This window comes from Lissotriton helveticus, chromosome 4_1 (assembly GCF_964261635.1).
Source record: "Lissotriton helveticus chromosome 4_1, aLisHel1.1, whole genome shotgun sequence".
Lineage (NCBI taxonomy): Eukaryota > Metazoa > Chordata > Amphibia > Caudata > Salamandridae > Lissotriton > Lissotriton helveticus.
In genome coordinates, this window is record NC_136063.1 from 1,666,362,774 (window position 1) to 1,666,375,593 (window position 12,820).

The window sequence follows — 12,820 nt, forward strand, 5'->3', positions numbered from 1 at the left end:
AGTATGTTGTGCTGTCGTGTCTGGTGGGTGGGCATGTTTTTTGGCATGTTGTATCGGAATGAAGGGAACAGCACGGAGGAGCAGGGAGGCCGATTTCGAATTATAAGATACCAAAATTCCTGTTTATGAAAAATATCCGGATGTTCGGTGAAGATTAATTAACCGTACCTATACATCCAACTCATACAAAGTTGGTCACGAAGAAAAATTAACTAAAGAAAAAACTGTCTAAAAAGAAGCCACTCCTATCGACAACGGTGGTTCCTCCGTGCACATAGAAAACATTGTGTTTTATCTTCAAGATTTAAAATAACTGTGGAAACTATTTGAGAAGCTCACAGCGAGTGTAAAAGCAATTGAAAAGCTCTCTCAAACCAAGATACAGATACGGAGTCAAATGTCCTTAATGTCCTGATGAAGGTGTCAAGACTGATTAGCACCGAAACGCCGCGTCGACTTTTTTACACTTTGACTGTAATTTTATATATTGTGTTACCACTTTAGGTGGTATTTTAAATGTTTTGTATTATGTTTTAGAATGTAACCCAGTTGGGAGGCTGAAAATAAATTTTGCACATTATTTTGATAATTTTGGTGTAAGTGCCATTTACTTTAGTGTACTTTAGTTACTTGATTTGACTTAGCTATGAAGCTTGTTTTGTAACATCCCTACTACCCTACAGAAACCCCCCCCCCAAGATTCTCTCAGCGATCCTAGTCTGCTACAATTACTACAGGGACTTCCAATCTCCTTCGACTGAATATTCCCCTCCCTGGTATACGTGACAGGGGAACCTCCCTTTCTTTGAGGTATGTGAATTTGTAACATGTGCTTTCACAGAGTTGTGAGTTGCATGATTGTGGAGTTGAAGTGTTTGGTGTGTTCATTTGGTACTTACCAACAATCAGTGCATTTCCGTAGGCGACATCCTGGAAGAGCTGGTTGATGATGGACTGTTGGAAAATGTAGCAATCATGCACACTGCCTGGGTAGTTGGCGACGACATTGGTAAAGAGTCCCCGATGGTCCACTATTGCCTGCACATTGATAGAATGCGTGTGCTTTCTGTTGCGGTAATTGTGTGCAGTCAATTGCCCCCAACACGTGCTGGAAGCCAGCTATGTCGTAGAAGCCTTGCTTGGTCTCCAGCTGGTCCTTTGCAGTGTGGGGGAAGTATAGGTACTATGGGACCAAGCTGATGATGGCATCCAGGACAAGTGTGAGGAACTTGGATAGGGCTGGCTGTGAGACTTCTCCGACTATGGCGGTTCTTGTTTGGAAGGTTGTGGTAAATAAATAAATAATACCCTGTTTTTGGATGAATGAATGAATAACAGATAGCTCAATAAATAAGAGTCAAGATTCGAGGTAGTAGGAGTTTCTGCAGGTTTATTACAGCATAAGGACAGGATTAGGACAACCTGCATAGGGTGACCCAGCAGCTGCTGGGGCTAGGTCTGGGATGAGCGCGCTAACATTTAATAACATAACATTGACTTATATACATAGCGCAAACACATAGCATTACATTACAGTAGGCGTAACAGTGGGTGGAGTAGAAGGCGTGACGCGTAGCAGTCGCGAGAGATAAGAGTAAAAGTAGGTGTAACTGGGAGTTTACTTAGACATGTGATGCAAAACGTAACAGAATATGTCATGAATGGGCGGACACATTGGAGGGGGCTACCTAAGGAGCCGGGACCTCTAACCTAATGGTGCGCGGAAACTAGCAATGACGTGTTACTAGGAGAAGCTGGGGGCTACGAACTCTGTGCTAGGAGCAGAGACTAGAGTCTGGAGGGTCGGAGCGACATGTACTTAAACCCTATCTGGTATCTAATGTTTAGGGAACGTGTTGATATAAACTAGAAGTCATGAGGGGAAAAGCTAACCTGATTCTAAGACTGGACCATGCATTATTCTACATGTAGTGCGTGAAGAATATTAAATGACCATTAAATACAGTATTTCTCTAACATGGAGACGAGAAGGCTAGACAATGACGGAAACTATTGATGCAGTTCAGTAGCTTAGGAATGCAGAGGAGGAGGACTGAACTGATAGCAGGAACTATAACATACTTTTGGCAGACTCAGAGGCAGAGCCGGGGTGCACCGGGCACTGCGAGGCAGGAAGTAAGTGAAGGGTCGAGGATACAGGTGGGGGCTGTATCGCTCCTCAGCGAGGCTTTCAGGAGACAGGAGCTGAAAACTGTGGTCCGGGCCCTTTGAGGCCTGGAAACGGGGACTTTATAATTGAATAACGTGCACACTGGGAAACGTGGCAACATTACTTACATAGGCCTGATATTCGTAGTATTCACGAGGACTGGAAACTAACATACTAGAGGTGGACACAACTGTAATTGCGTCTTCAATCAGAATGGGGAATAACATATGCATATTGATCATGCACACATAACACATGATGGATGAGGCGTAGGGACACAGAACATGGCAAAATTTACTTTTCCACATTCCCTCCTTGTCACTACGTTTCCATCAGGAAACATCAATATTCATGATACCGTCTATCATTTCATACAGTACCATTTGCTCGTCTCGAATTGTCTTGGAACGGGATTTAGAACAGGGCTTGGGACGGGGAATACAAGAGGTAGCACACATGCTGCAAATCGCAGGGCCACATTGTATACAGAGGCAGCAGCTAAATATGATCGCTACTGCAATACCTAGAAAGGACAGGACTTTCCATCCCCAGGCGGAAATTATATTCCAGAACCAACCGGACCATGTCCAGGTGCCTGGATCTTGGTGTAACAGATGGGCAATTTTATGGAGTCTGGTTATAGCTGAATAAACAGACGGCGCGTTATTCGGAATGAAAATGCAACAACTAGATCCGAGAATTCTACAGGCCCCGCCCCTATCGGCCAGTATGACGTCAAGGACGAGACGATTCTGTAAAACGACAATTCTCATAAAGGATTGCTCTTCAGTTAAATTACCTAGAGCGGAGGCAGTCTCATCTACTACTGCTTCAAGGGTTCTTGTTAACCTACGGATTAGCTTACTATTTACAACTGTACCTAAATAAGGGAAAACACCTTTATCTATATCAATGAATTGCTCTGCGGCGGTTTCAGTATAATCGACAATCGGGAGATTTCTCTTGTGTCTAGTGTGTACTAAGAAAGAATTCCTATGATAGTCAGGTGGGGCTAGAAAAACAGGTGGCAGTAGGAAAGCAATATAACAGGTTCCCTCCCAATCGAGGGGCAGACGGACATATGTAGTTTGACCACAAACAAAATAAGAATGACGTGAAGCTTTAAAAATAGATTTCCTACTGTCACTATACTTGATAACAGTAGTACATTCACTATGTCCTATATGTACAGAACCATAACTACGGACACATAATTCGCCTTTGACTGGTAGTACTGAAATAGCGGGTGAGTCTGGAGTAGTATCAGACTGAACATTCAGAACCATAAAATTCGACGAATAATTATATACTTCATTTTCTAAATCTAAACCTGTTCTGTGGGGGAAACCTTGCTTGTCTGGGAAACATGTACTGTTAAGAAAAGACATATCTGTTGAGGATGACGTTAACGTGGACCATGCTCCACACGAACCATTGTGTGAGAATGGATAAGGAAAAAGTGGCAGAACTCCCTTCGGTGTCTGGAAAGGGGGGAGTCGACCACACACCCAACAATTAGTGGCATTGCTGGTCTGGTGTGAATAATGTAACATACGGATAAATGTGTTATTACGCATAGCGAGGCGGTATGAATATTCGTGAGGAGGCAGATCACTGAACGTGTGCTCTACTGTAGCATGAGCAGACATATTTACATGAGGAACTGAAAAACACAGATAGAAAGCATAGCTGGTGCAGGAAATCATTATGCTGATGAATAATATGAAACTCAGAAAAACGATACATGTGATTGAGCTTTGACTGACTCTCTCACTATGGGGGTCTATTTTATACATGTCAGAAACAGTCTAACCGTTTCACCTAGGGGAGGACTTATACAATCAAACTGGCTGACTTATTAGACCTGAGTTTTAACTTATACTCCTGTTGCGGAGTTTTCTCTAACAAGGGAGGGGTTGTAATAGTGTCTTGTGCGGGACAGTCCTTCAAAACAATGTTCTGGCAATCCTTCGAATCCTGGGAAATGTTCTTGGAAATGTTTTTGAGGACTGGTTTTGATCCTTTGAAAAGTTTTACATGAGAAAGGTGGACCCACCCCTTCCTGCCTTCCAACTTGACGGCAGTCCGGGTGGTCAAGAGGACCTGACGTGGCTCCTTCCAACGTGGTTCCAGCGGACTTGATCTGTCAAAATTTCTGATCATCACTAGGGACCCTGGAACGATCTCGTGCGGTGCCACCTCGGTATTGTCTGGAAATGCGGCGGCAACCTGTGAACGACATGAGTTGAGGGCAGACATCAAGGAAGCTAGGTAATCTGTCAGCATATTACATGAAACATCGGTAATACTTCGGGGTCTAGGAGTACCCCACATGTTAGGGGGGCGGCCGAAAACGACCTCATACGGGGACAGACCTGATCTGGAATGTGCGACCATACGCATATAAAACAGAGCGACTGGCAAAGCTACTAACCAGTCCACACCCTTGTCTTTACAAACTTTTGCTATACGGATTTTCAGAGTCTGATTATGTCTTTCGACTAGTCCAGCTGCTTCTGGATGGCGTACACAATGGAACTTCCACTGGTACCCTAACAAAAGGGAAACATGTTTCATGAGTTCGGATGAGAATGGCTGGCCGTTATCAGAATATACGACTCTAGGGAGTCCATATCTAGGGAAGAATTCACGAACCAACTGCTTGGCAGTGGTCGCGGCTGTGTAATCTGGGACTGGATATGCTTCTGTCCACCTGGACAAAGCGCATACAACTACAAGGACATACTTGAAACCTCGACATCGCTCCATTTGAATATAATCCATCTGGAGGACCTCAAAAGGGTGGTCAGGGGGCTGGAAACCACCTTGTTCCACCGGGACACTTTTACCTGGATTAAACTGACAACATATCATACAAGTACGGACTTTCTGCTTGGCTGCAGCTCGTAAATGCTTGTTGAACCAAATGTTCTGGATACTGTCTAACATAGCTTTTTCTCCTAAATGTGCTGGACTATGTGCGGTATTGATAATGACTTGAACCATAGAATCGGGGAGAAACCATGTGGCTCTACCCTTCGTTAACCATCCTTGATCTGTCTGGACCCCTCCTTGTACAGACCATTTCTTGATTTCATCGGGAGTAGCATGTGACTGTATATCTATGACATCTTGAGTAGGGTCCTTAACTGTCATGCATGTGGTCAGATCTGGAATATGTGTCTGATTAACTGGAATGTCTGGAGTCTGTGCTGTAAGCTTGGCTGTGCGGTCTGCTAAATCATTACCTTGGGAAATAATGTCAGTAACTTTCGTATGTGCTTTGCACTTCATGATAGCAATAGATGTCGGTAAATGTATGGCATCTAATAGGGCTTGAATAAGGAGACCATGCTGAATCTTGGTTCCATGAGAAGTCATAAAACCTCTCTCCTGCCAGAGCACTCCGAAGTCGTGTACAACTCCGAATGCGTAACGTGAATCTGTGTAAACATTAACCTTCAGGTTCTTGGCATGTATACAGGCTTGTGTCAGAGCAACTAGCTCTGCTGCTTGAGCGGACAGGATATCAATACGGTGTGTTTCAATAACTTCAGTGTCAGTAGTCACTGCATACGCGGCGACTAGTTCTCCTGTACTAGTTCTCATACATGAACCATCCACATAAAGTGTCAGGTCAGGATCTGGTAACGGAATATCTGTCAGGTCTTGTCTTGGCTTTGTCGTAATGTTAACTACTTCCACACAATCATGTGTGTCTGGATTTGAACTAACTGATGGTAACAGTGTAGCAGGATTCAGGACGTTGCAGCGTCTAATTTCTATGTGTGGCTGGAACAGTGTCAATTCATAACCTGTTAAACGTGCAATTGTCAAGTGCTGAGTTTGTGTTCGGTTTAAAAGAACTTCTACTGAATGTGGAACTTGTACTGTCAGGGAATGTCCTAGAACTATAGAATCACTTTGTCTGATAGCTAGTGCTGTGGCTGCAACTGACTTGAGGCACGCAGGCAACGCCTGGGCGACTGGATCTAATGTGCTCGAAAAATAAGCACAGGGCTTGTATTGACCTGCTTGATCTTGTGTGAGAACAGATAATGCTGTACCTTCGCGTTCTGTAACGAAAAGTGTAAAAGGCTTACTGTAGTTCGGTGTAGCTAGAACTGGAGCTTGACATAGGGCTTTCTTTAACTCGTTGAAACTAAGTGTATGGTCAGATGTCCAAGGGAGGACAGTCGATACGGCTGCCTCCTGTGTCGTTAACTGTATCAATGGCTTGGCTAGGAATGCATACTGGGGAATCCATTGTCTACAATAAGAAGTAAGGCCGATAAAAGCACGTACCTCCTTCTGGGTTCTGGGCTGGGGAAGACTCGCTATTAACTGGATACGGTCGGGTGTCAACTGCCTACCCCTCTTGGACAGCAAGTGTCCTAAGTATACCACTTGCTGGACACAGAATTGAAGCTTCGAAGGTGACACCTTGTGCCCCATCTCGGCTAGAAAATACAGAACTGTAAGTGATGCTCGCTCGCAAGCACGTTCAGAACGGGCTGTGATCAGTAGATCATCGACATACTGGAGTAGGGCAGTGTCAGTTGGCATGTGAATATTGTCTAGTTGTCTCTTGAGTGCTTGACTGTAAATACTAGGACTTTCTGTGAATCCTTGAGGAGCGCGTGTAAACATATAGCTCCTTCCATTTAAACAAAATCCGAAAAGAAACTGGCTATCTGGATGAATTGGAACACTAAAAAATGCATTCTTGAGGTCAATAACAGTGAAAAACATGGCTTCGGAATCAATGGCTGTTAACAGGGAAGAAATGTCTGGGACAACTGGGTACTGAGGAATAATACATTTGTTAAGCTCTCGTAAATCAATCACTAATCGATATACTGGGGGTGCATTTGGGTCAGTACGTTTCATGACTGGAATGATCGGAGAATTGCATACATTGGAGTCAGTTTCTACAACTACTCCTTGAGCCATGAGCTCGTCAATAATTTTGGATAAGGCTGCTACAGCCTCAGGCGGCAATCTGTACTGCCTGATTCGTGGTAACACTACACCTGGTTTGAGAGTCACACGATAGGGTGTGATTTGCATGTAACCTACATCAGTTGGACCTTGCGCCCATAAATGCTGCGGAACATTAGACAACCTTGAATCAAAATCTCGTAATACATAGTGACCCTTAAAGTCACGTAGGAACAGACGTATTCCCTCTGGGGAACAGCAAATAACTGCACCTAATTCTTTCAGTGTCTTAATGCCTAATAAATTTTCTGGACATGACTTAGTAAGTAACAGATCAGTAGTACGGGACAATGGACCTACTTCTAGAGTAACTGGCTTTGAAATCTCATTAACTATGGGTTTTCCTGAAAATCCAAGGGAAACATTTCTTGAGCCTGAGAGCGGAGCCCCTGGAACTTCGGCGTGACTAATTGTGGTCCTACTTGCCCCTGTATCGATCAAAAACTTTCTGTCTTTCCCTAATACTTGACTGTGAACATAGGGACCTTCTTGGTCTACAGGTATCTCTATGAGAGGCAAGCCTACCTCCCTCTCTAGGCTGTTTCATGAATATGACTGGTATTCTGGATACTCGGACTGTGCATACTGGTACATCTGCGATGTAACGTGCTGTGTTGCAGCAATAGGCTGCGGTACTGTAACTGTCTGTTGTGCATTCTGTGACCGAAGAGTCTGTGAAACTTGTTCTTGTCTAGGCGGACGTGGTCTTTCTTTAGTCTTACCAGTAGCTATGTTGTGTTTCAGAACTGCACACTCGTTTATAAAATGACCTGGCTGTTTACAATAATTGCAGGTCCCTTTAACGGGAGCCGCAAGATGACTGGCTTGATTCGGACCCCTCTTCTGACTGTCTTGAGGAATAGATTGTGCAACTAGCACTTTCATTTTCGTGTCTTTCATACGTTTTCTTTCGTGTTCTTGCTCTTCTCTGATTCTATTCTGGTGATATTGGAGCATCTGGAGCATCTGGGACGGAGTATTTGCTTGCCAGGTGCTTTCGACTTTCAAAACTCGGTTTTTAATTTGTGGACTTGAATTCTCGACTAATTTGGTAACGAAAAGATGAGGGTATGACTCACTACTTGTCTTGAGACCACTGTTAATACTGAAACATTTCTCGAATCTAGAATAAAAATCACTAATGTCTTCATCTTGTTTCTGTTTACAGGCTGAGATTGCATCCCAGTCTTCTTTCCTAGTTATCAATAATCTGGGTAAAACTTGAATCAATAATTCTGGTAATTCTTTACATTTATCTCCAAGACCGGTACCTGGTACTCGTGCCTTGTCTTCAGCTTCTAGAGCTGCCCAATCGATCTTTTTCTCTCCCACCTCCCATTCTTTTTCCTTTAACTTTTCATACACCCCTGCGGGTAACAGGACCTTTAACATTTTAATTATATCTGGGTACGTGTATTCTCCCATACGGAGCATGTCTTTTAATTCTCTATGGAACCCCGCTGGATCTTTGTCATGACAGGGAATTAATTTCTTCATTTCAAGAAGTTCCATCTTTGAAATCGGAGTGTATACAAACACTCGTTGCATTACGCCACCCGCCCCTTGGACTGGGTGGACTTCTCGTAGCGGATTCTGTCTGTCTATGTAAAATGGTTTACTTTCTGGGGGTGAGACATGAACAAAATGCGGGTTCAGGAACGTTCTATACTTGTGACGCTGTTCTAGAATGACACTAATTAAATCGGTACCTAGACCTCTCCATCTGTACTGGAGTAACTCGTTCAGGATATCATGTAACGGGCCTGGATCAGAATGTTGACCCTCATACAGGGTAATGAGGTGCTGGATCATATACATACCCACCAGTCGTTGCTCGGCTGGGGGCAGTTTCAGAAACATTTGTGCCACTATTTCGTCTGGAAAAGTGGTAGAATCAGTAATCCATCGGACTGCTGATCGGGCTAGTTCTTGTTCATGCATAGTACTTAATTCGCTATAACCGACTCGTGATTTCAGGATGTGATCGGTAGCTTGAAATACTTGTTCTAAAGAACCTTGTTCTGGTGCTGGATGATGAAACATAGACTTAGGTTCTGGACGTAAATGGCGATCTGGAAATCTGGATTTTCCTACATACGCTATTCTGGCGGGATTCTCGTCTTCCTCTTCAGGATCAGAGATACTTTCTTTCTCGCTTACTTGTGCTGCTTTACGCTGTTCGTGTAACCTTATTATTTCTTTACGAATTTTCTTGTACATACTTTCCATGGCACTAATGGTCTTGTGCTTACCCTCGGCTATATTATCACTCCACCTTGTTAGAATTCTCATTTCGGCGGGATCTTTAGACGGGTAATCTTGTTCTCTTATTAGACAATTGATCAGGAACTTTAATATCATGAGCTGAATCTCGGCTTTCCTTTGGGACATAATCTCGCCAATACTTTCTGGATCATCCCCTGTACGGATGAAACGATATATTCTGTCTAGATCTTCTTTCATATTTGGTAAGGTGACTAGATACTCGGTCACCCTTCTTACGCGTACGGAATATAAGACCATATTATACTCGCCTGGGACTGTGTCATAGACACATTCGGCAAGGGCTTGTCTGATTTCTGTAACAGACTTATTACTTTTAGGAGTACGCTGTGATGCTTGAGCATGTAATTCGAGTGCTGATAAACGCTTGTGTGGCGGCGGGGTTTGAGGAGGACCTCCTCCTGCGGCCCCTAGACTAGAATCTTCGACTGACATTCTTCGTGCTTGCAGGGTCGGTAATTGTAACGTGGGCTGAACTTGTATAGCAGGCTGACCCGGGGGTACCGTAACAGGTACTCCGGTGTCTGGAGGAACTGGAAGTGCCTGATTTACAGGGACAGGTGGAGCGCGAACTGGATTTGCATATTCTGGAACTGTGTCGTCCAAATAGGACGAAATAAAAATATCAGCTGCGGTCGGTTTGTGACGTAGTTTGGTCGGAACTAATGGTGGCGGGAAATTACTGGGTGCCTCTGGGGTCGCTTTTGGCAAGCCTTCGGCAAGGAGAGGATACATACCCTTAATAAGGGCATGCCTCTGTCTGTCTGACTGTTCGGCTTTGACTTGTTCACCTATCTCGATTAATTCTCTTTCTTGGGCTCGTTCTTGGGATTCTCTACTTAACTCTGACTTTCTGACTTCCTTTTCCGTTCTTCTATGCGCTTCCTTACGCCATAACTCGATGGCATCTTTCTGTGACTGTCTGGCTTTCTTTTTCCATAATGCTTCTTCTACTCGCATGATACATTCGGCATCCCATGTACCCGATACGGGCCATCTATACTTTTCTTCTAACTGTTTGGTATACTCTACCCATAAATCTAGATACAATATGGCGCTTATGCCATGTTTCTGATACATAAAGTGACCTGGACTGTCCCTAGGCGGAACAGGAACTGCTGCTTCCAGCAGACCCTTTCTAGTTTTTAACTGACGTAACTTGGAAAAGAGCGGCATTCTAAACTTGAATCGGAACACAATACAATACACGAAAAATAATAACAATTGGGAAAACAATTCAGGCATACCACGACATTGGAAATACATTAAACAACATTATAAATAACAGTTCGAACAGAATACTACCTGAAAATACTGAAAACAGAAACAGAACAGAATTCTCGAGAACGGAACAGACTAGAGTTACTGGATGCACTGCTATAACAGTACGGAACATACCGGTCCCATAAAGGAACGCATCAAGACCCGTATCCACCTAGGTGAACACTTCGTTTGTGGGCTTGGGTACCACCAACCCACGGACCAGGAGTCAATTTAGACTGACCCTGTCTAGATACTACCCCAGCAATGGTACTCACCGGGCAGCACGGAACGGAAGGCCTCGGACAGGACTGGACTACGACGACGAACTTCGGACTTCGGACTTCGGACTTCAGTTACAGGTGGGCCTCCGGATACCTCGGACCTTGGACTCTCGGCTTGGGCTCTGGTCGGGACTCGCCGCGTTCCTCCACCGTCTCGTTCGGATGCTGGACCGCCTCCTCCGTCTCCTCCGTGGGCCTGAGGGATACTTGAAGCAGAAATATCTGCACTTGGCCAGTATGGTTCCGTCACGACTGCAGAGGGTCAGGGGGTCGGCGTGGCTTCACCGACGCGTGGGGAAAGGGCAAGTCCCTGTTCGGGCGCCATTATGTGGTAAATAAATAAATAATACCCTGTTTTTGGATGAATGAATGAATAACAGATAGCTCAATAAATAAGAGTCAAGATTCGAGGTAGTAGGAGTTTCTGCAGGTTTATTACAGCATAAGGACAGGATTAGGACAACCTGCATAGGGTGACCCAGCAGCTGCTGGGGCTAGGTCTGGGATGAGCGCGCTAACATTTAATAACATAACATTGACTTATATACATAGCGCAAACACATAGCATTACATTACAGTAGGCGTAACAGTGGGTGGAGTAGAAGGCGTGACGCGTAGCAGTCGCGAGAGATAAGAGTAAAAGTAGGTGTAACTGGGAGTTTACTTAGACATGTGATGCAAAACGTAACAGAATATGTCATGAATGGGCGGACACATTGGAGGGGGCTACCTAAGGAGCCGGGACCTCTAACCTAATGGTGCGCGGAAACTAGCAATGACGTGTTACTAGGAGAAGCTGGGGGCTACGAACTCTGTGCTAGGAGCAGAGACTAGAGTCTGGAGGGTCGGAGCGACATGTACTTAAACCCTATCTGGTATCTAATGTTTAGGGAACGTGTTGATATAAACTAGAAGTCATGAGGGGAAAAGCTAACCTGATTCTAAGACTGGACCATGCATTATTCTACATGTAGTGCGTGAAAAATATTAAATGACCATTAAATACAGTATTTCTCTAACATGGAGACGAGAAGGCTAGACAATGACGGAAACTATTGATGCAGTTCAGTAGCTTAGGAATGCAGAGGAGGAGGACTGAACTGATAGCAGGAACTATAACATACTTTTGGCAGACTCAGAGGCAGAGCCGGGGTGCACCGGGCACTGCGAGGCAGGAAGTAAGTGAAGGGTCGAGGATACAGGTGGGGGCTGTATCGCTCCTCAGCGAGGCTTTCAGGAGACAGGAGCTGAAAACTGTGGTCCGGGCCCTTTGAGGCCTGGAAACGGGGACTTTATAATTGAATAACGTGCACACTGGGAAACGTGGCAACATTACTTACATAGGCCTGATATTCGTAGTATTCACGAGGACTGGAAACTAACATACTAGAGGTGGACACAACTGTAATTGCGTCTTCAATCAGAATGGGGAATAACATATGCATATTGATCATGCACACATAACACATGATGGATGAGGCGTAGGGACACAGAACATGGCAAAATTTACTTTTCCACAGGTACCAGAGGCCAATAGATGCAGCACAGCCAGCAGCTTTGGCTGAGGTGGGATGTTGGTAGTCTGCTGTGTTGGTACTATCAGCCTGTGGGCAATGATGTTCAGGATGCAGAGGATGGTTGTCCTTTTGAGCCTGTAGTGGGCAATGACATTCTCTGTTGTAAAGTCTGTGAGGCTGGTGCGTTTTATCAAGGTCCGCTTTCTTTTTCTGCACTGCCTCTGTGATGGTCCGGGGGATTGCGGGGAGTCCAGCATGGGTAGCAGGCCTGGGGGTGGTGGCGATGGGTATTGTGGCCCTGTTGG